This window comes from Anser anser (assembly GCF_964211835.1).
Source record: "Anser anser genome assembly, chromosome: 3".
Classification (NCBI taxonomy): Eukaryota; Metazoa; Chordata; class Aves; order Anseriformes; family Anatidae; genus Anser; species Anser anser.
In genome coordinates, this window is record NC_139722.1 from 91971951 (window position 1) to 91996520 (window position 24570).

Consider the following 24570-nt stretch of genomic DNA (forward strand, 5'->3'; position numbering starts at 1 on the left):
AAGGAGCAGCTGATGCCAGCATTAACCCAGAGCATATTACAGTCCAGTCCAGCAGATCTGACCTGATCATTGCATGATACAAAGAAACTGAAATCTCCAACAGTGGCTACAGAACTCAGTGCCCACAATGAGGTTATTGGCACAGCAAGTAACCAGACTGATGCCATCTGTACCAGACTCTGCAGTACTTGGAGCAGCATGTTAAAGGAACCATTTTAGTCTGCCTGGCTTCACTGTCTATATTAGCATCCAAGGGAGATCTTGGAATAAAGCCAGCACAAGAGCAAGCCTGGGGAAGAAAATCTTTGGGGAAAATGGCTTTCTCAGCCTCTTATATCTGGTTCTGGACTAACCTGCTCTCTGTCTTGATGTTTCATTTTCATTTGGCTGCTCAGAATTGGCAGGCCATTTCAGTGAGAGATGTCATGTTGTTCCCTCACTTTCCTGGAAGTTTTAGTGCAGAAGCCTTGATTCAGCAGATAACTTTGGCTGTCGGCAAGGAGTTAGAGACCATCGTGGAATTTATGGAGCAAGAACGGCAGAGTCTTTAACACACAGACATGGAATGAATGGGAATGAAGCTCAGCACTGTTGCCTCACCCCTTCCTGAATAAAAGAATGATACAATCAAAAAAAGCAAGGTTTTCTTACCCAGACTAGGATCAGCCCTCACTCCCCTAGCAGGATCATATCCAGCCCTCAGACACGTCTCACATCATACCATAAGAACCATAAGGTCATCAAGTCCAACCATCAGCATCTCTGCCACAAGCAAGGCCTCAGGACCACAATTCCCCTCCCATGATTATTACCCCATATCACCTGCCCAACAAAACCTCTATTTCAGCCTCTCTTTTCTGCCAGAGCCTGAGCTGGTGCCCTGTGACCATGGCATATATGACCTGCCTCAGTTGCTGCTTGTGGACCTCAGGGGCTGCCCTCCAGACACCACAAGCACACCCCCATCCCCCAGAAACTGCCCCAGGATCTCTATCCCACACACTCCAGGTTAATGTTCCAGAAAACCCACTGCTTTTGCCCTGGTTTCCCCAAGACCAACCCAAACAGTTGTCCAGGTCATACTTCTACACACCAAAGTCCTCACCTGCATAACCCCAGACTCCTGTGCCAGGATCTCCATCCTCACCTCCTCAGCAGCACCACTGCCACCCCCCGTGCTGCTCTGGAATGACTTCTCACCTGGTTGTGTGCCTTCCACATATCTGCTCTGGCAAACACCCTCCACTTCTCTAAAGAGCCTATTTTCCCACCACCAGGGCTGTCACATCACTCACCCATGCTATAAACTCTACTTCACCTGAGATCACCATGCCCATAACATCTCTCGTCATTGCTTCCTGAGAGCATCCAGGTACCTCAGATCCCTCACATACACACACACACACACTCACACACACACACACACACACACAAACTCACACTTGGGACCTTGCTATTTTTGCTCCTAGCATTATTTCAGAGCCTGCTGAGCCATGGGGTTCTGCTGTTCACCTTCCTCCTCTCCACAGAAGCTGCACATTTAAGTAAGAAGGACATGCTATTCCTGATATCACAGCCACAAATCTCCAAGTGCTGACACTCGAAACAGTTTCCATCTGCTTCATTAAAGAACAGAGCTGTGGGTCAGGCTGTTTATTAGGTACTAAAATTTAAATTGAAGCAGTTTTCGAAAAGCAAACTTTCCCAACGTGGCATAAAAGTGCTTAGATACCAAAAAAACGCTGCATGGACAGATTTAGAACCCATCTCAGGTTTTGTTTGATTATTTATTTATGGTACTGTTCTTTTTAAGACAAGAGTAGCTTAACTTCTGTATTAGCTTCTGTTGACTGGGAGGATAGAGACCTACCTAAAAGCACATTTGCCAGCCTCTGCAACACCAAAGCTTCTTCTGCTTCTCCAAAAGGACACTGCAAAGGGACCTACAAACAAAAGTCCCCAAAGCACCAGCATTTAAGATTGCCTAACATTTCTCATTGTACAGCAGCTTCTCCTCCATGTATGTAACTGACCTAAACTGTAACTACCTTGACAAAAAAATTTTCCTCAGAGATCTCAGCATCAGGCTGACAACGGCCAAAAGATGACTTCGCACAGTTCACTGCCATTGATAAAGGCACAGAATGACTGAACCAAAAGCAGGATGGAAGGGAGCAGTGGGCTTGGCAGGGCCACTTTTATTTCTATTTATCTTGACTTTTGCACTTTTTTAAGATTACAAAGCAACAGATTGAAGTCTTGTTTGTTTGTTTGTTTCCTTTTTGCTTGTTTGTTTTACTTTACAGTTTTTTTGTCTGCTTTGCTACACTTGTAAAACAAACCTCTACTTACCTCCATCCCAAAAGCTCTGAGCTGGGGTAATAGGAAATTCTGATTACACTATCACCACTTTCTAAAAAGCTGCACCCATTTAATGTTCTGGAGCATAGATCTGAAACTTAGTACAGGGTTTCTTCAGGGGCACAGAATGCCATTAGAGGGGTAAATGATTGAAAGTTACATACACATTTTTTCAGGTAGCATTTAAGTTCTCAACTGAAGGTTTCTGCTAGTACCACTCCTTGCAACATCTGTCTTCATATTGACAGAATTAAGTTCTCAGCCATGACCCAGAATCTTATGATAAAATCAATTCCTAGATTTTTAAATTTCTTTCCAAAATTTTTCAGAGATCTTTGAAGTCACAATGTTTGCCACAGACATGAAAGCTAGCAACAGATCTTCTTTTATTTCAAATAAACAGGAGATCATTCAGAATCATGAGTGCAAGCAGCAAAAAGCAGTAAAGCTCTATAATACATCATTACAATACAGCAAGTACCACAGGAATAGACTATATACAACACCTAAAATGCTAAAAACCATATCCTTTAGGAGACAATTTCTTCTCAGTGGTTTTGAGGTCAGTTTTCCACAGATATACTAGCATTTTCCATTTTCAGAGAACAGCTCAGGCCTAAGATTCCTATGAGGAAAGTGTCTGTTTCCTATGTATTTATTTATTTATTTTCCATATCATGTTCTTAATCTATCTGGGTCTTGCAGGCTGGGAGCTGTTGTACATATCCTCTGCCTTGTTCCATTTTTGCTTTTCATTCTAACCTATACTACGGCACAGTTTCTCTGTTTTCTGTCAGCCTTTATATTCTTGTGTTTAAGTTTTTTTCCTAGTTGACTGAAAGTAGGAATTCTGCTCTCAGGCTCCAGCCTTAGGTGTCCACGTGAGCATTATTCCCACTTTAAAGCTTTCCTGCTCTCCAAAGACACCCTTTCAGCTCCATGAGAAAAGTTAAACACAGAGTGGCAGAAGGCAAGGTCTTAAGATTAGGACTCCTTCAAGAGCTCTGTTGGTCAAATTCACTCCTTTCCTGAGATCCATCCTTCTCCTACTTTAGTCAGCGAAATAAGCAGTTATCTTCATGGAGGTTCACCCTGGCTGGAGACAGGACTCCGTGCCATAGAGTTGCACTGACATGTGTCCAGTAACCCAATGCTCCTGCCTCCTGCTCTCACCCAAGGAAAGCAACCTCAGCCCAATAGGGCTTCCCTGGGCTTGCTCCAAGTAACAACCAACAGACATGAACACCAGTTCAAGCCTGACCATTTTGGCAGCCAACATTAACTTGCAAAGACACCTGCAGAGACGAGGGAATTCAAGGTCGGATATTAAGACCTTTTCAAAGACATTTAATTATTCTGACAATGGCTCAGTTTCGCAAAGTGTTTATTTTTACCTAGTGGCCATTAGAAACCCTCATTCATTCACAGCATTATAATTTACGGTTATGGTTCTGTGTCCTGGTGAATAATTTAAGCTGCATGGGCTATGAAACTTTTATTACTAGGTTAACTCTTCATGTTTTCTTTCTATGGCAGTGCTTTGAAATGTAAGCCACTGATGCTGTTACTGGTGACTCATCGTCTTAGCTAGTATTTTTGATGTTAAAAAATCAATTATTAAATGGAACATTTTTCTCTTCAGAAACCAGTCCTTTTAACTGTTTCCTATGCAAGGCAGGCACCAAGCTATTTATGGACAGGAATAACATTCCCTGAATCTGCTGATATTGCTAAGCACCTAGATTTATTGGATTTGAGCACAGGAAAATCCAGACTGAGCCTCAGTTAAAAAACCCTGGTAGGGTGCTCCTTCAGCCAGTGAAATGTTTTCTCCAAGCAGGTGAAGTCAGCTGAAGTGTTTGACCTTTCTGTGACTGGACCAAACAAAGCCTTAGATCTGGTGCTTGATAATTTTCATAGTCATTATAGCAACATCACTTTCTTCAGTGTTGGCAGCATCAGAAACAGGATTTGCGTATTGAAGCATGAGAAAGCATTTATCATTCCTGCACTTGTGTGCCACTATTTGGCACAGATTTTCCATAACATGCCACTTCTATTGTGTGTTAAATACCTGATATAGCATCACATGTGAGCCAGTAGTGAGACACCTCCCATGGAGAAGAATTCACTGATAGTATGTAACTTAAAATAATTCTAAGTGTGCTAAATGGCAAAAGCTACAAGTTCTACCAGAAGCTTGCTTTCCTCCATCACTCTTCAATCTAGTGTATTTGCCATTAAAGCTTTAATTACATCCTTTAAGAGTGCAATCCTCTTCTCTACCCCTGCCTTAGGGCCTTTTATTGGATTAAATGGAATTTCTGGTGCACAATTGCTGCAAGATACCTATAGGGCTGAATTGCTTTCTCCAGGGAACAGCTGAAATCCATAACCAAAGACTGGATTGCTGTACAGACTGGAAAATGATAATTTCTTCTCTGGAGCAGTGATTTGAGTCAAATTCAGGGAAAGCTGAGAGGAGAAAAATTATGGGTTGTTACCAGCATACCTGGTGGCTCCAGTTGTTTCAGTGGATCTGTGCCAGCTCTCCCAGAGCCTGGCTCCCTTGCCTTCAGTGGTGTTACACTGGCTGGGATTTCAGCACAAGGCAGGCAACAAAACTTAACGCCCCTCTTCCTGGGGGTGAGCAGGAACAAATTAATGTGCCACCCAACTTGTAATGACAGGACTGAGCCTTCTGTATGGGATCTGACCAGTCAGAGGCTCCTAATGCTCAAAACCTCTGTCTCAAGAATCCAGCTCCATAATGCATCTAAAATGTAAGAGACACCTTGCCTTGATGATGACAAGGTATGGCTAGGGCAGTCAGTGTTGAGTGTTCAGGACTGTGACCCACTGGCTCCCGTAGGAAGACACGACAGCAGACCCTGCTGGGGCTTTATTGCTAAGGCAAGCAAGCAGCCAAGCATGCAAACCAGTGATGAGCTTTATTTAGAGTACAACAGATAGAAACTTTTTTTTTTCTTTTTAATCATGCTAATCCTTATCCATTTTATATCTTTCTCAAGGACTGCTTTTAGGATATTAGAAATTAATCATTCTCTGGGGAAGGGCTGATGAGAGCCCACCCCGCGCACACAAAGGACATAAGCTCCTCAAGTGCTCAGACCTGTAGAAGGAAAACAAATAGGGCCACGACAGCTGAGGAGCCTGTGTGTATTTTTGGATTTCACTCTTTTTTAGTGAAGCAGATGCTCTCTGGGATATAGATTAAGTTCTGCTGCTCATTTTTCCAGCTGCCTCAAAAGCAGAGATGACAAAGTCTCTCATAAACAGATTGAAAGATCATTTGGTTTCACTGTTGCTTTGAGTACCTCTGTGTCCTCCACTGAAATGTCACTGTGTGCCTTCTTCAGAGCCACTCCTTGGTGATTACCAATTAAGACACATTAGGTGCATATGGAGCATTACAGATCACAGGCCAACATCTTGTCTTAATTATAATTTAATAACCCCACCGACTTCAGCAGAGAAATTAACAGTCACAGAAATATAAATGAAAACAGGATATGGCCTTTACAGTCTAGACCTTAAGTATAAGGTCTATCTCTATTTTCTACTGAAAAATAAGAGTATTGGGAGCAATGGAAATATTGGTAACTCAGTAAGAAGTAGTACTATTTCTAAGTCACTAGCATGTTATTCTTTTCCTTACAGTATACTCAGTGCTGGTGGGTGATAAAGGTTAAGTGATCAATTTTCAGTCCAATGTTTCCCTCACCACTGCCCCCCCCCCAAAAAAAAAATCCTTTTCAAATGGAATTCAAATTTTTGATAAGGATAGAGTGATTATGATGTCATTCTAACTGTTTTACATTTCAAAATTGTTTCTTATTTATCACACTATAATACAAGGGTAAAAAAAATCAAATTTAGAAGACATTTTGAATTTCTTCAGTGTAAGGTATTAATTTGTCTAGAATTCATTTCAACATTTTGGTTTGTTTCTCATTAAGTTCTAACACTAATAGAAATGTTAAGACTTCTTATGAAAAAAAAAGGAAAAAAATATTTTTTTATTTTATAGGGAATGTCTAGCTAAATATTGTTACTCTAAGGGTTTTGCATAGAAATCAGTTCTATTTCTATTACATGCTTGAGGGATAGAGAGAAAATATTATAGACTGATATTTTCACAAATTGTCATTTTTACCAGAATTTTTTCCTCTTGTATTCTTAGGTATTAAAAAAGTAGGGTGGGGAGAGAGAGGAAGACAGGTGAAGAAAAAAGAAAAGATGCATAATCAACAGGAGATAACATGTTTGTCCAAATGAGAGGAACAGGAGAAACATGGGATCTCTAATATCACTCTAAAGCTAACAGAATAGTATAACCTGCCAGCAAAAGGAAGAAGAGAAAAAAGAAGAACACAGTGCTCAAGATTCAAGACTTGCCTCCACAAAAGCCCTGTCCTCACTCATGCAAGAAACCAGCTTAGAAATACATCTTCTAAATTTAAGCACTGGAAATGCTGCATAGCAGCAGGTGTTAGGAACTCCTGAGCAGCTCATTGGGTGAGCCACCAACATTAAGTTTTTTTCCACATCTGAGCTCCCAACAGGGCAAGAATATTCACACTATGAGGTTAAAGGATAAGATAGAAACAAGTCAACACTGGCATTTACCTTGTTGGCTGATGTACAGCAGCATCCCTCAAAAAGCTACAGACCACACATTTCTCCTATGCTAGCAAAAGAGGGCAGATGTTAGCAGGAGGGTTTCAATTCTGCAACCACCCAAGAATATTTTTAAGGAATATCTTTGGAGGGCTCAAATATGTTGGGTTAAACAAGTGAGAAGCTGCTCAGTCAGTCTCTAAAGAGCCTTGTTCTGGCTCTCTAAAGAGCCTGAGGAACAGGCACTCCAAGCTGAGGCTCAAGCATGAGATCAATTTGGAAAGAAAATTAGAGGCGATGTGCAATCTGTGGGAATGGTAAATGATCAAAGGTACACGTCATGTTGACACCTTTCATTTGAGTATAAATAATATCAAGAATGGGAGGAAGTCATGCCAGCAGAGTTACAACTTTATACTGTTTGGTTAGAAGTCACTGTAGTGTTCTAAGTGCTTTTCACTGTATTTTATTTAAGGAGTAAATTTTAGGTATTTTATGATTCTTCCTCCTCTAAACTTGACTGGGAGATATTATTGTCTTGGGTTTTAGTTACAATAACAACTTTCATAAGTCCTGAAATAAAAGCAGAAGTTTATTCTTTGCTTACAAAGAGTTAAAATTAAATACAGAGAAAAAGAAAGTGTAAAAAAAAAAAATGACTGATACTGCTTAGCATCTCCTTCCTTTTTGTTCAGAGAATAAGGAAAATATGATGACAAATATTAGGTATACCTTTTTCAAGCCAACAAAAATTTTGTTTGGTGCAACCTAGGAAAGACATATTAGCTTATTATTTTTGTGACTTATTCTATCTGTCTATTTATCTGTTTATCTGAATGCCCCTCGTCTCCTCAGCACTTAATATTTGATGACCTATTATGAGTCCTTGCTCCAGATAAGCAATAACAGAATTCATCTCTGTTTCAGGTTTGTTTACAGGTGATTACTTTATTACCACTGCTGCCTGATACCTTGTAATGCCCAGAACTGAGCATGATCTGTTATGATCATTCTAAAATGTAAAAAATAAAAGTATATGTAGGGGCTGCAGAGTCAGATAATTATAGAAAGAGCACCATCTATTGTCAGGTAAAAAAATATTAATGTTGTTTATGGGCTTAGAGCCTCAATGGTGTGGTGACAGCTGTGGGATTTGGACCTATGCCAGCAGCTAAGCAAAAACTACTCTGAATGCCTTTGGCCCCAAGATGAAATGGCCTAGGCTATATGAATGTCTTGTATTGTGTCTCATAAAATATGAGACGCTGAAATTCACATGGGGCCGGGAGTTTTTATGCAGCTTTCTTTATAGGGGCCTGTTAGAAGAAGTGGGCCGTGAATGAAAATCGAGTGTAGCGCAGTGAATGGGGAAGGCCATGGCATTTATCGGGATGTTTGGATGGCATGAGGCAGATAACCAAGGCGTGTGAAGCCTCGGCTGGCTGCAGGAAGCACTGGGGCGTGGTGCAGCATGCAGCGTAGGTGATGCCCGAGGCAGCAGCTGCAGCATAGCACATCAGCTGAGGCCACGGGCCTTGTCTCACAGCTGGACCCAGGGGACAGGGGAGCAGCACTGCTCCTACAGGGCCAGGATACTGGTTCTCTGTGCCATCCTCCATCACCTGGTACAGACAAGCTTAGACCTCCTGCTCTTACTCTGACTTGCAGAAGATGATGACAAAGACCCTGGGCTGGGCTGGGGTTTTGCCGGGAGAGGGGCAGAAGGGAAGGAGAAGATTCCTCGATGGTTATTTGGAAAGACTGACTCATCTCAGGCAGTGCAAGTTGTTATGCCAAGCACTTCATAAATCATTTATTCAGCTCTCTGCATTTTCACTAGACAACTTCATTATTGTTTTAATATCTTAGTAAAAGTGAAGGACAATGACTCGCCGTAACAGCTTGTGTGGCCTTTGCTGGTGGAAACAGAGAGGGGAGGTAACGGAGAAACTGAACAGGAATGAATAATATCCATAGAATACAAGAAGTAACTTCCTCCTCCTTCCCTTCTCAAGCTTTCCCATGTAACTGATCCTGCCTTAGGACTTTCCACGCAAGGCAGCAGAGAACAAAATAGAATATAAGGTTACAGTCAGCAGAGCATCTCATCAGCTGCATGAAAGCTAATGATTCAGCTGCTGACAGTGGTGTCCCTTGGAAGAGCATTTACCAATAAGCAGGATATTCAGTTGTACAGAGGCTGAAGGAAACGAAATAGGCATATTCATAGAAAACATTACTCTACCTGGCCACTCACACATGAGAGTTCAAGTGTGGAGTAAAGCAAAATGCAAACACTGTCGCAAACCCCTGGCCAGAAACTAGCTGTTTATAGGGTTAGTGGACAGCAGGAGGGCAACAGCAGGAATCAGGGAAAGCGAGTCTTTTATGGTAAAGGAAACCAAGGGGCTACTAACGCCTACCGACTACTCCGCAGATAGACAAGCACTGTATAGTGTGAGCAGGGAACAGACAAGGGGTATGGAGATGAGAGAAAGATTTATTCTTCTTCAGTATTTGCACCGATGGACTCTTTTTTCCCCCCAGTGGTACTGCTTTTGAAGGAAGTAATATATGAGCACAAATCAAGGCAAGGCAAGCAAAGAGTGAAATAATTATGCTCTGGCTTCAGCATCCAAACCAGGCCGAATACAAGAACCAAGCAAATTCCCACTGTGAGCACTGAAAAGTGAATTCTTAACCACTATATCAGTGTACTAAATCCAAAGAAGGATTATTGCAGCAGAAAGAATTTTTTAATTTTTATGTATTCAGGCTGCACAAAGTCAGATCTTATCTTTCCCTTGAAACATACTGCATCCAAGGTAGAGTGGGATTAATCTGCTTCATCTCTTCTGTAATCTAGTGCAGCTTCTTTCTCTTTCACTCTCTCTTTCTTTCTTTCCTCTTGATTATATGATAGTCTTACACAGCCTTTTTCATCAGTAGACAGTAAAGTTCTTGACAGTGATGAGGAGTGTTACAGTCTGTATTTATCGATGAGTGAACTAAGAAAGAGGAAATTGCTGAAACCACCCAGCAGCAGAGCTGGCAGTAATATCTAGCCTTCCAGTCCCTTATTGGAGCCACTCATCTACATCAGCTAATATAATAGGCTGTGAAACAATACAATGGAAATATTCAGACTCTCATTTCCTATCTATTGTATGTTTCATTTGCAATTGGATTATATAAACCTGGTAAAAGGAGCAGCAAAACCATAATAATAATAACAATAATAATAATAAAGCCCAAATGCTGCAGCTGGAATAAAAGGGAAAAAGTAAGAGCAAGGTTCAATGCAACCAGAAATATTCTGATAATTCATAAATACCAGAAGTAATGCACAGGAAAAAAATAAAATAAAATTCTTCCCTATCTAGTGGAGCAAGCTCCAGCCACACCACGTTAATTTGAGGTCTATAAGGGAACTTTTTTTCACGTGTGATAAAGGGTGAAATTTCAGAGTTGACTATTTGTTTATTTGCTTTTACATTATTTTTTCTAGATAACATTAAATTAAGCTTTCTGTCCAATGAAACTGTAGGATGGAGTGCCTGGGATTCAGAGGAAATTATGGAGAAAGGGAGAAATGACAGGCGAAAGCTCAGACTTGCACAGTGCCAAATGCAGCAGCTCTAGATGTGTGATTGGCTTAACTGTTTTGGAAGGAAATGCTAGTGAGGTAGGTGATCTCACTTTTTAAACAAGAACTGAGGAAGCCATAGCTGAAAAGGGTAAAGCAAGTCTCAGCTTTGATAATTGCATTTATCTCAGCTGCAACATGTTTCATAAATGCCTATTTTAATAAGCTCTAAAAGTAGTACACTGAGATGAAAAACAGAAATCTTTTTACTCCTACATCACTTTTTTTTTCCCATTTTAAAAACACATTAAAATGATTTGTTTCCTAAAAGGACAAATAGTACTACATGGAAATTAACTTCTGATAAATAAATCGGTATTCTGATAAATCATCAGAGTTAGAGCCAACACCCCAAAGACTCCAATCAGTATGGTTGTGAGGCTCTTCACAATGACAACAAGAAATCTGGGGATCTGGGCTGCTCCCTGTCTTAAGACAGCAAAAGATAAAGCTGTCATGGAGCAATACAGATGGCAAGTGGTATACTAACACTCAGAAGACCTGTATTCACTTTCTGATGCTCCCAAAACTTTTTCTGAGAGTCTGGGGAAACAATTAAACATTTTCAGCTCTTTTTCTGTAAAATGGTATTCAAAGACTTCTCTATCTGCCTGTATTCACTTTGAGGAGTATAATCTCACCAGGACTGTCTCTCACTAGCTATTGCTACAGAGAGCTAACAGCCAGCGGATGGAAGCCCCGGCCTTGCCAGCTTATTACTGCAGTGTAACTGATCAAGACCTGGAACACATTGCCAAAAGGGCTTCGTTTTCCAGGGCTGCCAATTCAGAACCCTTTGCCAATGTTGACTTTGTCTAAAAGGATGGATACCAAGGGAATGGCGTGAGCCATCAGACCCCCTAGAAGCACAGGTGAGCACGGACTAGACCCCAGCTGGGAAGGCAGCTAGCTCTTCCAGGGAACTGTAACCAGCAGTAGGCTTGGCTGGTGTGAGATCCAAGAGGTGCATGGTACCCCAGCAGACCTTTTCAGCTCTTTCTTCCAGTGTCTTAGCAACTTTGCTAGTCATGGGCATAAAAAAATCACTCCCCTCCATGGCAGGGAGAGGTGTGATCCTTGGAATGCCCAGCTTGGAGGGAAAACAAACAGAAGGGATGTTTCACTGAATGCCAACTCTTCTGTGCTCCCTGTGGTTATCCAGTACCCAGCACACATGATAGGCACTGGTGGGAGAAAAGTATCACATCTGCAGTCTTATGGTCTCTCTTAATGCAGGGCATTAAGCAGCATGGCAGTCAACAGGCCTGAGCCATCTCTGGGGGAGGAAGGTGGCAGCCATTTCAGTAGCAGCAGCAATAAAGGTAAAGGTTTTAAGAGAAGAGAAATAACTCTCACACCCTTGGTTCTGCTTGCTTTTCTAAGCTATCCCATTAGCCCTCTGCAGGATATCTTCAACAAAAATGTGCTTTCACAGTGGAGCCAGCTATTCAGGATGAACTACACCAAGCTTGCAGAAAGGAAGCTTTTAGAAATAAAATCAAGTCACGCTGATCCATGTGATCAGCCCAGAGGCATTTTCCTGTGCTGGTAGCTGGTGACCTGCGGGGTAAGGAAGTCAAGGACACTGTCTGTAAAGAAAAGATGCAATTCCCAAGATGACGGTACCACATAAACGCAGCCAATGCTTTTTGAGAGCACAGCATCAGCAGAGCATCAATGAGACCCACTTGCCATAACCTCCTTGAATTCCTGCCTTATCTCTTGGGAAAATAAATAAATAAATAACACCAGCTTCCCAATTTTTCTGGACTTCACCCAGAGTTAAGTTAGTGACAAAATCTTAGTGATCACGGCATGACCTCTGGACTAGTGCCCCAACCCCATTAGGCGGAGTCCAGCTGGGAATTAGAAGGAAAATTTTGGAACAGGAAAGGTATTTCCCCCCACTTCTTCTTCTTCTTTTTTTTTTCCTCTTTAAATATATGTGTCTCAGTTTGAAGCCTGACAGAAGGAGAGAAGATGGGAGGGGAAAAGAAAGAGAGGGAGCTGAAAGTGAGCTGAAAATGAAGGGAAGGTTATGGACAAGGTGATGAGAATAAATTGTATGTCCAGGACTGGAGGAATTATGGCATCTCTGCACGTCTTTAGGCCTTGAGGGACTGCATCTTTTCTGAAGGAATTCTAAAGAGATCGGAGGCTTAAATGGGAGGGGAATGAGAGCTTTGCAGTGTGAGGGCTTGAGCATGCATGACCGTGCGCATCTGGCATGAAAATAATTGAGTCTTTCTCCCTCCAAAAGAGGCGAAGGGAAGAGCGGCCCAGGCCGTGCCTTTGGGGAAATCAGCATATGCACAGAGCAGCAACGGTAGTATCTTGGGCATCTGCTGTTTCCAGCAGGGAACCAGCTTACTCCTTTGGAGCTGCCTGGTAATTTTCTTTTTCAGAACAAAACCTTTTCAGGGGAGGGAGATTTGACATGGCAAAAGAGCACTCTACTAAGATTTGTTTCCTCAAAACTTGGATCTGACATTCACCAACCACCTGATGTGTTCAAACAGTTCTCTCACCTCCAATAATTAATGCACACACATATAATGGTTTCACTGCTTTGCTCTTCAGTAATAGTATTTATATGAGGATTTCAAGGCTCTTTATGAAGAAATGCTGGTATCACCGTGGGGAAAGACTAAAATCCTGGAGAAAAGCCATATCTTCAAGGACATACAATTTTAGTGCAGCAAGCTCAAAACTTGATACCAAATGTCCAGATCCTCTAAGCCTGCTCCAGCACATCCTTCTGTGTTCAGTCTGCAGCTGCAGCCTACTTTGAATTACAACGAAGCCAACACCAAATCCCCTTTGGCAAACATTTTGAAAACATCCCTTAGCAAACATTTTCGAAATTCTATTCACACTGAACTGGTTTGAACTGACCCATTTTTAATATTCTCTTCAGCATTTCCACAGGTTTTAATCTTATTTTCCAAGATTATTGTGACACAAAAATAAATAAATAAATAAAAAATAATTATTTCTTTTTTTAAGGGAGAACCAAGTTTTTCTTATGCACTTAAAAATGACAGGCTGAGAGGGCCCAAACCTGCAGAAACAAAGGCCCCAAAACCACATGCTTGAAACTTGTAACAAATAACTGTGCAAGCAACCCAGAGCTCTTCGTTACACATGCATACTTTCAAGACCTGCAAAAATATTCAACAGCCCAAAGGAATGAGCTAAGCCCACTGCTAATTTCAAGACAACTTCCCAGAGTGCAAATGTTGACAGCAAGGCAAGAAGTCTAAAAAAATCACTTTTTTTCCAATAGACATTTTTCTAGTCAGAGGCAAGCACTAATCATTCTTCACCTGCCACTTGTTGGCTATGTAACTCCTCTGAATTTCACTTCATATGTCTCTGAAAGCCCATTGAGGGTAGTCCTCTGCCCACACCATGCTCTGCTTCATGCTTTGACTTTGAGGGAGAAGGAAAGAGACCCCATGGCCACAGCTGAAGGGGAGCAGCCTAGGATGTCACTTCAGGTGGATGACTGCCACCTGTGTCTGAAAATGTACACCAGGTGCTTAGGACAGAAGCTCTGCTCTCTTCTCTGGGGTTTCCTGAACCTCACTGAGTCTCAGCATGTGCAGTAAATTGCCATTTGCTAATGGGATGGACCCTTTAGTGGGAGCTGGAAAGACTCGTCCAGGCATGTAGGTTTATGCCCATCAGCTGCTAGTCATGCCTTCAAGCACAACCAGCACAGGGATGTGATACAAACCTGTGCAGAAGCATTTGTAGCAGAGCAAGGGGCGAGTTGTCACACAGTTGTGATGCAAATATGGTTCAAAGCGCGGTGGGAAAAGGCTCACCATACAGCCATGGGGTGTGGTAGCTGCAGAGAAGCTGTCTCAACTCAGAACAGTCTCAAAGCTGTGAGAACACTGAAAAGAGGGAAAAAATCCATATTGCTACTCATGGTGCAGCTACTCATGGTGCATCATGAGCATAAATCTTGTCTTTTGGATTCAGGAATAATTTGAGCTTGAGAACAGAGAAAACCCTTGCACAGGCCAGAAGCAAAGCACAGACACTCCATATCTTTGCACAGCACAACGTGGAACAGCACAGGGACCGGTACCCAGGTGTGACGATGAGCACACCCTGGCCATCCTGTACATCACGTCAGTAAGCCAGTGCAATGCAGTGTCCCCTAGCCCCAGGGAAAAGCAGAGCAGCTGTCCTCTGGCTTTCCTCCCAGCCTGTGCTGCTGCCAGGATGGCACGTGTCCAGTTTGTCCACTGCTGCACAGAGGCTTGGGCAGCCCAGCCCCAGCTTCTGCCAAAGCCAAGGCACACCCTGAGCACCACCGTCATGCTGGTACCACATCATCTCTGATGGGTCTTCAACAAAGGGCAGGCATTTGTAAGCCTGAATCCTACAGGACCGGTTTCCTCTGTCGCACACACTGTTTATTTAACTAGACCCCAACAGCAAGAACCCTGCTGGAGCACGATGCTGAATCTCAGCTGGACACGAGTACCTCCGACAGAAAAGTGGTCAGAAATACTCACGTAGTGCCCCAAGCAATTGCTCATAACCCCTTGCAGTTGCTGCTCCTTATGCATCTGTGTCTGTTCCTAACCTAGGATTTTTTTATGGTAAAGGTTTTTCTCTCAGCCCAGAAGTCTTGGAAAGTGCTGCTTCTTCAGAACAGTCAGAAATTTATGGACTGGAGCAAGGTTTGGGGGAAAAAGTTCTTCACCCCAAATGTCAAAGTATGGAGAAGAAATGCCATTGGTAAAGCAATGGATAGAAAAACAGGAAAGCTGGATTCTTTGGAGAAGCAGTGGCAAAGCTGCAACATTGCTCAAACTGAGGAAGGAGCCCTCACAGTGGGGTCCTGCTCCCTCCTGCTGGACGGAGTCCAGAGCTCGGACTGAATGCCCGATAGCCTACAGGGTGTGACAACAAAGCTGGGCTGCCTAGCATGGCATCACCAGAGCAGCCAGCTGAAAGCTCCAAGGCCTCTTTCCCACTCTCAAAGAGCCCACAACTCTTGCTTTCAGCCTGCACTGAGGCACACCTCTGTTTTTGCAAATCACCAGCCTGAATTGCCCTGAATTCCCTTACAGCCATAGCTTTATTTCATAAGGCCCGTTCTGAGCAGCTACTGGAAACTGCCTTTCTTCCTCTACATGCAATGCCCTCTACTTTGGGACAGGGAATATTTAAATCAGTCATGCAGAGGCAGAACATATTGCACCGGAGGGGCAGAGAGCTCTCTCCCGGAATACCCTGGCACCTGATGGCTCAAGCAGCAATATTTTTGCTGTCTTGGGGAGAGGGATTCAATTCCCTCCTCTGCCCAGAGAGGTCTGTGTTCCCTGCCTCCAGCATGACTGCTGTGATGATCAGCCTATAGCAAGCTTCGGGGAGCAAAGGATTCCCAGATCCCAGCTGAGCAGTGACTCCTGTCGCATCCTCTGATGAACCCAGCTGGCATCAGCTCGCAGGAAGAACCCCTGTTCCTTGCAGAAGCAATTTCTGAGAAATTATCTCACCTCCTCTTTAGTGTACACAGTGAATTTCAAGTACCGGTATTAAAAGATGTTTCACTATCAATCTGTACCTGGAAATCACGGCCCTTGCTGCTAATCTATGCCTCTACTGTTATTGCAGTGAAGTAGGCATAATTCTCTGACGGTGCAAAATTGCGACTGCAGCGCCAGGGGGGCCCAAATTGAATCAACTGGCTATACTTTGTCTTCCTTTTTTACTTTATGGAAAAACAGGATTTAACGCTCTACTGCACAAATAAGGCTCCTCAGGTTTACAGAGCTCTCCAAAACAGAAATTAATGATAACACTCCTCATCCTTAGGTACCAAAGCGCTCTGTGCAGGTGGGTGATTACACTGTTTCCTCCATTTTAGCAATGGAGCAGCTCTTAAATAGACACCTGTGTGATCCGTCGAAGATCAGACATCATGTAAATGGCAGATGAGCTAAATCTCCTAATTCCTAGTCTGTGCTCTGTTGACCAACATTGCAGAAGCGGAGGTGGGAGGCTGGGGCAGGGAGGGAGAGGTGAAGAGAGCTGAGGCTATGTCTCATGCATTTCAATCAGAGTCTCCAAACACTCAGGAAAATATGCTCTTCCAGTGTGCCCACAAGTGCTAAACGGCAGCTGAGAGCTTTCAGGGAGCCTGAAAAACATGGGCACAGCCATCATTTACTGGCAATTAAAAACAGAAATGTGGTGTGCAAGTGAACTGCCTGCCTCTTCGTGATAGAAGAGCACTTTGGAGTATTTATCAGTTCTATGGCCAAGAACATATGAATTTTTTAATAATTGCTCCGTTCATGTCCTCACCACTGCATAATGAACTCAGCCCATTTAAAAGCCATTAATTAATCATTTATTACTGATTACACTTCACAATGGCATCCCAGATTGCTCCTCTGGTAGTGGTAGTAAACATGTCATGTCAGTCCCTTCACATTCAAGAGGCCAGCACACCAGCCATCCCTAACAGCTCACTGCTCACCCAGAAGTGCTCCTGTGACTCTTTATTATGGCAGCAACTCTGGAGTTCAGGGTAGCGTAACCTCACCCATGGTGTAACCCTGATCCTGAGGATGCATAATGTGGCAGTAAAACTCTCAGCCAAGGCTGGGGGCGGCTATTGGGCAGGCTGCTGGGAACCTGCTCCAGGACCAGGTAAAAAAATGATGACTTCTGGGACTGGAGAAGAATTGTGATCCCTTCCTGTCTAGCCTTTCCTGGAGACATTGAGAAATGAATCCCCTACTCATGCCAACTGTTTGTTCCAGGTAGCCATTTATGGCTGTAAAATTTCCTGGACTGTTCCTGAGCCATTCATTAGACCATTTCCACCCCAGTCACAAATTGTTCATTCCACCAGTGTGGATGTCCTTCTGCTCTAGAAATTTCTTTCAAAGCCATCCGAAACAGCTTCCCAAGTCTAAGACCTTCTCCCCCCCACCACCCCTTTTTTTTTTTTTCCTTCAGCACTGGTCCACTCTTGTTCTGTTCTAGTCTTTGTAAATTATTCACCATGCAATATCCTTCACACGACCATTTCCTGTAATTTATAGTGTCTGCTATATTGTATTATTTAACACTGAAAAACATTTCAGGATCCAGCTTGAGATGTAGCAGGGAAGATGTAATGAATTGTGCTGTGTTGTATTAAAGCGTAGCCAATAAAATAGAAAACTATTAATAGCTTAACGTTTGTTGTCTTGCTAATGTCTCCGTCTTTTGTGTTCATCGCAAGCTTGTCACATTTATTCTACTGCAAAGGGGGCAGGAGCTTTTAAACTTGTTTGCCTTCTCTCAGGAAAATTGCTTTGTTCTTTTCAACTAACACCACATGCTCGTTAATGGAGCATTAATAATATCCATGTGATAAGCTTCTTCCATCAGACAGTGACGTCCACCAAATAATCTCCAGCGAAGTCTTAATTCTAGATCATAAGTGCAGAAGGCAAGGCCACAGCTGCTGGTACTTCAGCAGCTTTCACCATGTCATATCAGGCTAAAATATTGATGATGACTAGCAATTTACATATCTTCTCTCAAACTCAGACAAGCTATAGAGTTCCCATCACTACATTACACCTCACTGCTTTTATAGAACTAGACTAGTAATCCAACGTGTTTGCTTATTATGTGGTGAGATGAATGCAAGATCAAATTTTATTTGGCAGGTGTGGAAGAAGGAATGCTAGTTCCAGACAGAAAGCATAAAGTTTGGGTCAGCACCTCATCCCTGATGAAGAATGTGTTATGTAAAGCCTCTTAACCCTTGTGATTTCAATGGCCATATCATTGACACCATGGTAATTTGCTTAACATTGTGGGTTTCATTTTGCTGGGTTTCTCTGTCTTTACACCAGAGTAAGAAAGAGGAGATCTATGTTCATTGCAAGAGGAGCAAACAAGTTATGAATCCAGGCTAGATTCAATCCTGAGTAACAACCAATCTATGAATTGTGCTGTGAAATTTACACTGGATATGTTATAAACGCACAAAGTTCAAATGCCTTCTGCAGCTAGATCAGGTATCCCCTGTACTGTGGCTATGAAAGCAGGGTGTCACCAGCTTCTGTTTCACACCCATGTTCCGAAAGGATTTGTTTAAAGACTGGGATAAAAACAAATGTATTATTCAGAACTGAGTAATAGCTTTCACCAGTCACAGTGACAGACAGATAGGATACATGTGTTTTCTATGTGGAATGTAAATGTTTGGTACAAATCTAGGTCTTCAGTAAAAATCTTTACTGAGAGGGGGATGACAGAATTTCAAACCCAGCTCCTTAATGAAGATATCTAAATGCAGAACCTACATCCCTACTTAGGCATCCCCATTACATGGTTTCATTTTCAGAAAAGCAGGTCACACTGGATCTGATTTTGTCTCATAGATCCTGAAAATCAGATTGCTTCTGACATGCCTTGTAAAGATGTTTTATGGTTTTATTCAGCTATTCATTGCTTTCATTGGGAGCAATTCACATCAATATTTTTAAATAACTTAAAATGCAAATGTAACCAACCTCATCTGAAAACATCACCTTTTTATGTGACTGTTTATCAGCAACATGATCTCAGTTTTCAGTCTCTCTGCAACAGGAATACTCATTCCACAGGGAAGTTATGCTCTTTAATTCCTTGAAAATAGCATGCATCAGTTTTGCATGTTTTGAACCACAGTGAATACTTTTTTATTCCTATCTATTATCCTTGATAATTAGTCAGCTTTGTGTTTACTATGCCAGTTGTGTGTTGGTTTGGTTAACTACATTTGGTTAACATGGGAACAACTGCTCATCATATAAGCACACTACCTGATATTTCATTTACTTTGATGTTGCTCTTATTTCCCTTTCTAAAGCTAGAAGGCATAAAGTTTAATTAACTGACCAGTATCTTATCCAGGAAGAATCTTGAAAAAAATATTACAAATGTATTAAAATGTCTTAAATATATTAAAGCAGGGCTATGTATGGAGAAAGTAATGACATGAAAGCAAAATATAAATTACTATTTTCCAGAGGGATTTCAAAACTCACCATCATGTAGAATATCCCACCTGAGCCCTATCTTCAAATAGTCGAGATAAATGGACAAAAGAATAAAGTGCATAAGGAAAATAAATAAATAAAATAAAATATAGCACATGATTGCACCAGCAACATGCATTAGAAAAGTGATAATTTCTTACTGTTAAAGCTTTCCTTAGCAAATTATAAGAACTGGGGACAGATTAATCCAGCGTTATCCCCAGTAGAGCAGTAAGTAAGGAAATTACAAGATAATGAAATCTACAGTTAAAAGTAAACAACACAAGGCCAGATAGGTACATTGTCTGTGCTTTTTGTCTGTGAGACTGCAGGATATTATCGATTACATAGTACTAGGCTAGGGAAATGAAATGAGGCAGCAAATTGCAGAATCGGATGGTAGCTACCCTAAGCAGTCCAAGCCCTCTTACTGAAAGGCATCCCAGGAGGAGATTTTCCCTAGGTAGTTTCTCCTTCCAGCTTTCTATAGCAAAATTCTCAGAAGAAAGCTGGATGGATACGTGCCAGGACACAGTGGTTTATACAGACGTTTGTTCAGGCAGTGAGTCTGTGGTTGATGAAAACCTGTCAGTTTAGCCATTTTTCTCACTAAATAGGCCATCCTAATGAAAGCTATTACCTGTCCTACCGGCCTGACCTCTATTGTCCCTGCACGTCCTCCCTCCCTGTCCCTCTGGTGTGAGTTGCTGTCCCTTTTGCTCTGATGCATGTGCTGGATGGAAAGGGGCACAGCTCTGCTGCTGGTAATGATTTTGCAGCAGCAGGCTGAACCACCGGAAGGCAGGAGCTTTTGTGTTTTTCTCAGTCTCTAATTACCTCCTTTCCTTCCTGATGTTTTCCAAAGAACATGGACACAGAGAAACATCACTGCACATTTGGTGTGGAAGAGAGGGATCAGGGAATTTCTCCCTCAACAGGGCATAAGCCCTCTTTGCCTCTCTGTCTCCTTCATCCTGAGCCACCACATACCCCATGTCCAGAAAACAAAAATCCTGGAGTTTTCTGGAGAAGCCATGGCTTGGATAAACCGTTGTGTTTTTTCAGATAAAATTATCCAACTCCTCCAGAAGTCACACGCAAAAAGAATTTATCAGCCCAATTTTAATAAAGTCAGATTTCTTTCAAATGGGTTATGAAGCAAAATCATAAACACTGAAGAGTGTCACAGTACTGGGGGTTAAATCTTTTTGACTTTGCTTATGCCATGTCAGTGAAGTCAGGAAATAAACAATATTTTTACCAGAATTGGTGTGTCTGTCAAGCTGTTCAGTATAAGGTTAGGGAGATGCTCAGTTTTTGGTAGATGCAGTCTGTAGACTCCTCTTCTGAAAGGCAATAAAAGAGGGGGAAGAAGAAGGCTTCCAAAATTTAGCTGTCAGTCTTCTAAGTGGCTCCACATAAGAATCACCATGAAGAGAAACCAGAGACAGTGAATGCATCTCAACCATTATACATACAAAGAAATGCTGGGAAGCAGCTATTCAATCTACTTCAAATTGTTATACAAAGTCATTCAGAAAGTGAAGTGATACTTTAGTCCACAGAGAATCACCTTTTTGTGATATTGTACAAAAAATATTGGCACAAATATGTGCCATTTTATGATGATGATGACCCTCAGTGCAAAAGCGGCTTTTACCAACAATTTTCTTATATATGTGCATCTATCATTCTACATTGTCTTCAGTTATATCACAGAACTGAACCTAGAAATCACTACATATGAGAAGGAACATTTTACTGCATGAGATTCAAGGAACCCAAATTGCAAAAAATTTCACAGAGTTATCTTAGGTTCTCCAATCCAGCTGCAGAATGATAAAAATTAGGCAAATGCCTTCACATCAGCACCTGGGATGCTTCCTGGCTGAAAAGGAAAGAGCACTGATATAGTTAAAAAGGGATTTTATTGCAGGTGGTAAAAAGACAAAATTATCATGACAAGAAGTACTGGTATTTCTACTGGGAGCTGGCTGGTGGCTGGAAGTTTTTCAAGGAGGAATCTAGTTCAAGGCCATATGTTGCAAGCCATGCTGGGGGGGAAAAAAAAAAAAGAAAGAAAAAAAAAAAAGAAAAGATTATAGGTGGAGGAGATTTCAAGAAAACTGAAGGACTTGGCAGCCTATATTCAGGGGATATCTGAAGTACTGTGCAGACAACACTGATGTGGCCTGATATAATACATGCTTGCTCAGCTGCTGTCAGTGCATCAGCAGATTTCAGCCCATGTATCCAAACAAATGATCACTGCACCAACATAGCCAGAGCAGGCAGACAAATTCAGCTGCACCTTGTCTGCATCAAGTCTTCAGTGACATACAGCAAAGCAGACTTTGCAAAGGACGAATTGCTCCTTCACAGCTGAAATATCAAACGCACTTTATGGCAGCTATGCCAAAGATTTCCCAAGTCATGCTGGTTCTTGACTTCTAGGCTGCTTTCTACAGAATATAAAAAGTCAAAAATCTGTATAGGAGGGAGTTAAGCAAACAGAGTTTAACCACCAGCAGCAAGCTTTTAAGTTTATTTTTATGAAAACACACCCTTATGTGCTATTTCTAGGTAATGTGAAAAGTCCTTGACAAGCTACATGAAGTAGAAAAGAGCACAGCAACATACTAATTTTAAAAATGTTAATGGAAAGCAAGTTGCTAGAAGCTGGTGATGCCGTCTGCTTTTCCTTTCAGTGAGACACTTGAAGATGTACCTATTCTTCTGCCTGCGCCGAGCAGGCAGCCAGCAGAAGCAGAATGGTCATCGTCCCCAACCAGCATCCCCAGTGCTACTCCTTCCTGGAATCAAAAAGCCTCTTGTCTTCTTGAAAAGAGAAGTAGACTTGGACTGAACATGGTGGGAAGCAGCACTTTTACACCTTAGTGGATTTCTGTAATTCAGTTCCTTCTCTCCTTCATGAAGAGAGAGGGAAAGAAAAAGAAAAACAAAACAAAATCAGAGAATGTAAGAGGTGCCACTACAGGTCAATTCTGGGTGATTTTTTTAGGATTTTGGGATTGGTAGCATTGCCAAAACCACATGTAACTATATCAGTAATGCCTAGTTATGTATTTATTTAGTTGCCTGGAAGAATGGACCTGTACCTTGGACATGAGCTCAAGACACTCAGATTCAGTTCCCTCTTTTTCTACAGCTGTCTTTCTGTGTCCATGATCCAGTCACCAGAGATTTCTTTTTAGAATAATTTCAGCCGGGACCTTTATTATTATTGTTGTTGTTGTCATTATTATTATTGATATTATTGTTATTATTATTTCAAAAAAATATATTCTGTGGAAGACAACATGTCTGTCTTGGGTAGAAAAGGCTTAAAAACCTGACTACCAGATGAAAAGCATGCATTTTAATAGTATCATCCTCACCAGTTGGTTTCTTTTAGGATCTTCCTAATTTTCCATCCCCTTCTCATTTTATGTCGGAGTTTTTATACTATCTGTGTTGTTTCTTTAGCCAGTGATTTTGCAGCTGAATAAATGTGTTGGTTCCTTGTACACTGGGGAAGATCAAGCACCACTCTGCTGAAGTCGGTGAGGTGCCTCTGCTGGCACAAAGATTTTCCTCTTGCACCTGCATTTTTATCACCTTCTTTCAGAGCTGGCCCTCTGTATGGTAGATGGACTGATAGATAGACTGATAGCTAAATAAAGATTTTGGGCATAGTCATCAGTCTCCAACTCAGCCTGAACACACTGTGACTCTGTAATAACCCGGGGGGGGGAAAAAAAAAAAGCCGCAACTTCTAGATCCCACTTCTGGTTTGCTGAAATCCATGACAGACAGCAGCAGGTTTCTCTTCCCTGGGCATATGTACTGAACACACGCTAACCCAGAGGTTCAGAAATGAGGGGGTGAGAAGGACAATCCAGGACCTAATGAGGATGGCAGTCGCATAACTGCATACATTAACATCTGCAGGCCTTAAAAATAAATAAATAAATAAATAAATAATAGGAAGCATTTGATTCTTTTTCCTGGAGAGAGGGTTTAGTTGCTAATGGCATTAGTGCTGCTTTACACAAGTACTAGAGCTAGATCACCTATAGCATTTGTGTTTGAATTAGAAATAGACAGTGAAACAATTCCTTTTGTCTTTGCTTTTTTTGTTGTTTTTTTTTTCTCCCCTGCATAACACATCAAGTGCTATTAAGTGCTGCACTAGATATTCCCATGTGTTTTAGTTAAGCAATATAGCTGATACGATCAGTAACAGCTCCCTCCTTCTGAACAAAATTAATACTTACCTCTGGTCAGGAAGGAGAGGGAAATCAGTGTTACACTTGTAGCATCTTTGTGTTAAAGACATACATGTGAGGGGAAAAAAAAAAAAAGAAAAAGAAGGAGAAAAAGAAAAAAAAGAAACTGTTAAGGAAGAAGAAATGAAGTAAAGCAGAATATTTTGTATGTGAACAACAGCTGATTGATTTCTCAGTACATGCCATACTTTCAGGCTGCCAAAACATTAAAGGTTTTATCCTTATTGCACAGAGTGCCTTAGAGAGTTACCTATCTCTTTGCATGAGCACATGAAGACCTTTTTCTGGAGCAGGGGCTAAATACAGCTACCATTCCCCTCTATGAAGCACAGATTCATCTTTATGTGCAATGCTTTCATCCTTTTATTTCATTGCAACTCATTAGATGAAACCATACACCATGCCTGTCTTAGAGACCCACTGTAAGTTTAAACTTCTTCATGATTCTTGAGGTTCTTCCTTTCTTTTTTCTGCTAAGACAATACTGTGGCTATGGATACAGTCTGTCCTAAAGGGCAGACTTTCACCCGGTCTAAGCCCAAGGTCTCTCTGATCTCATATCTTTTCTCGAGCGTTCTTC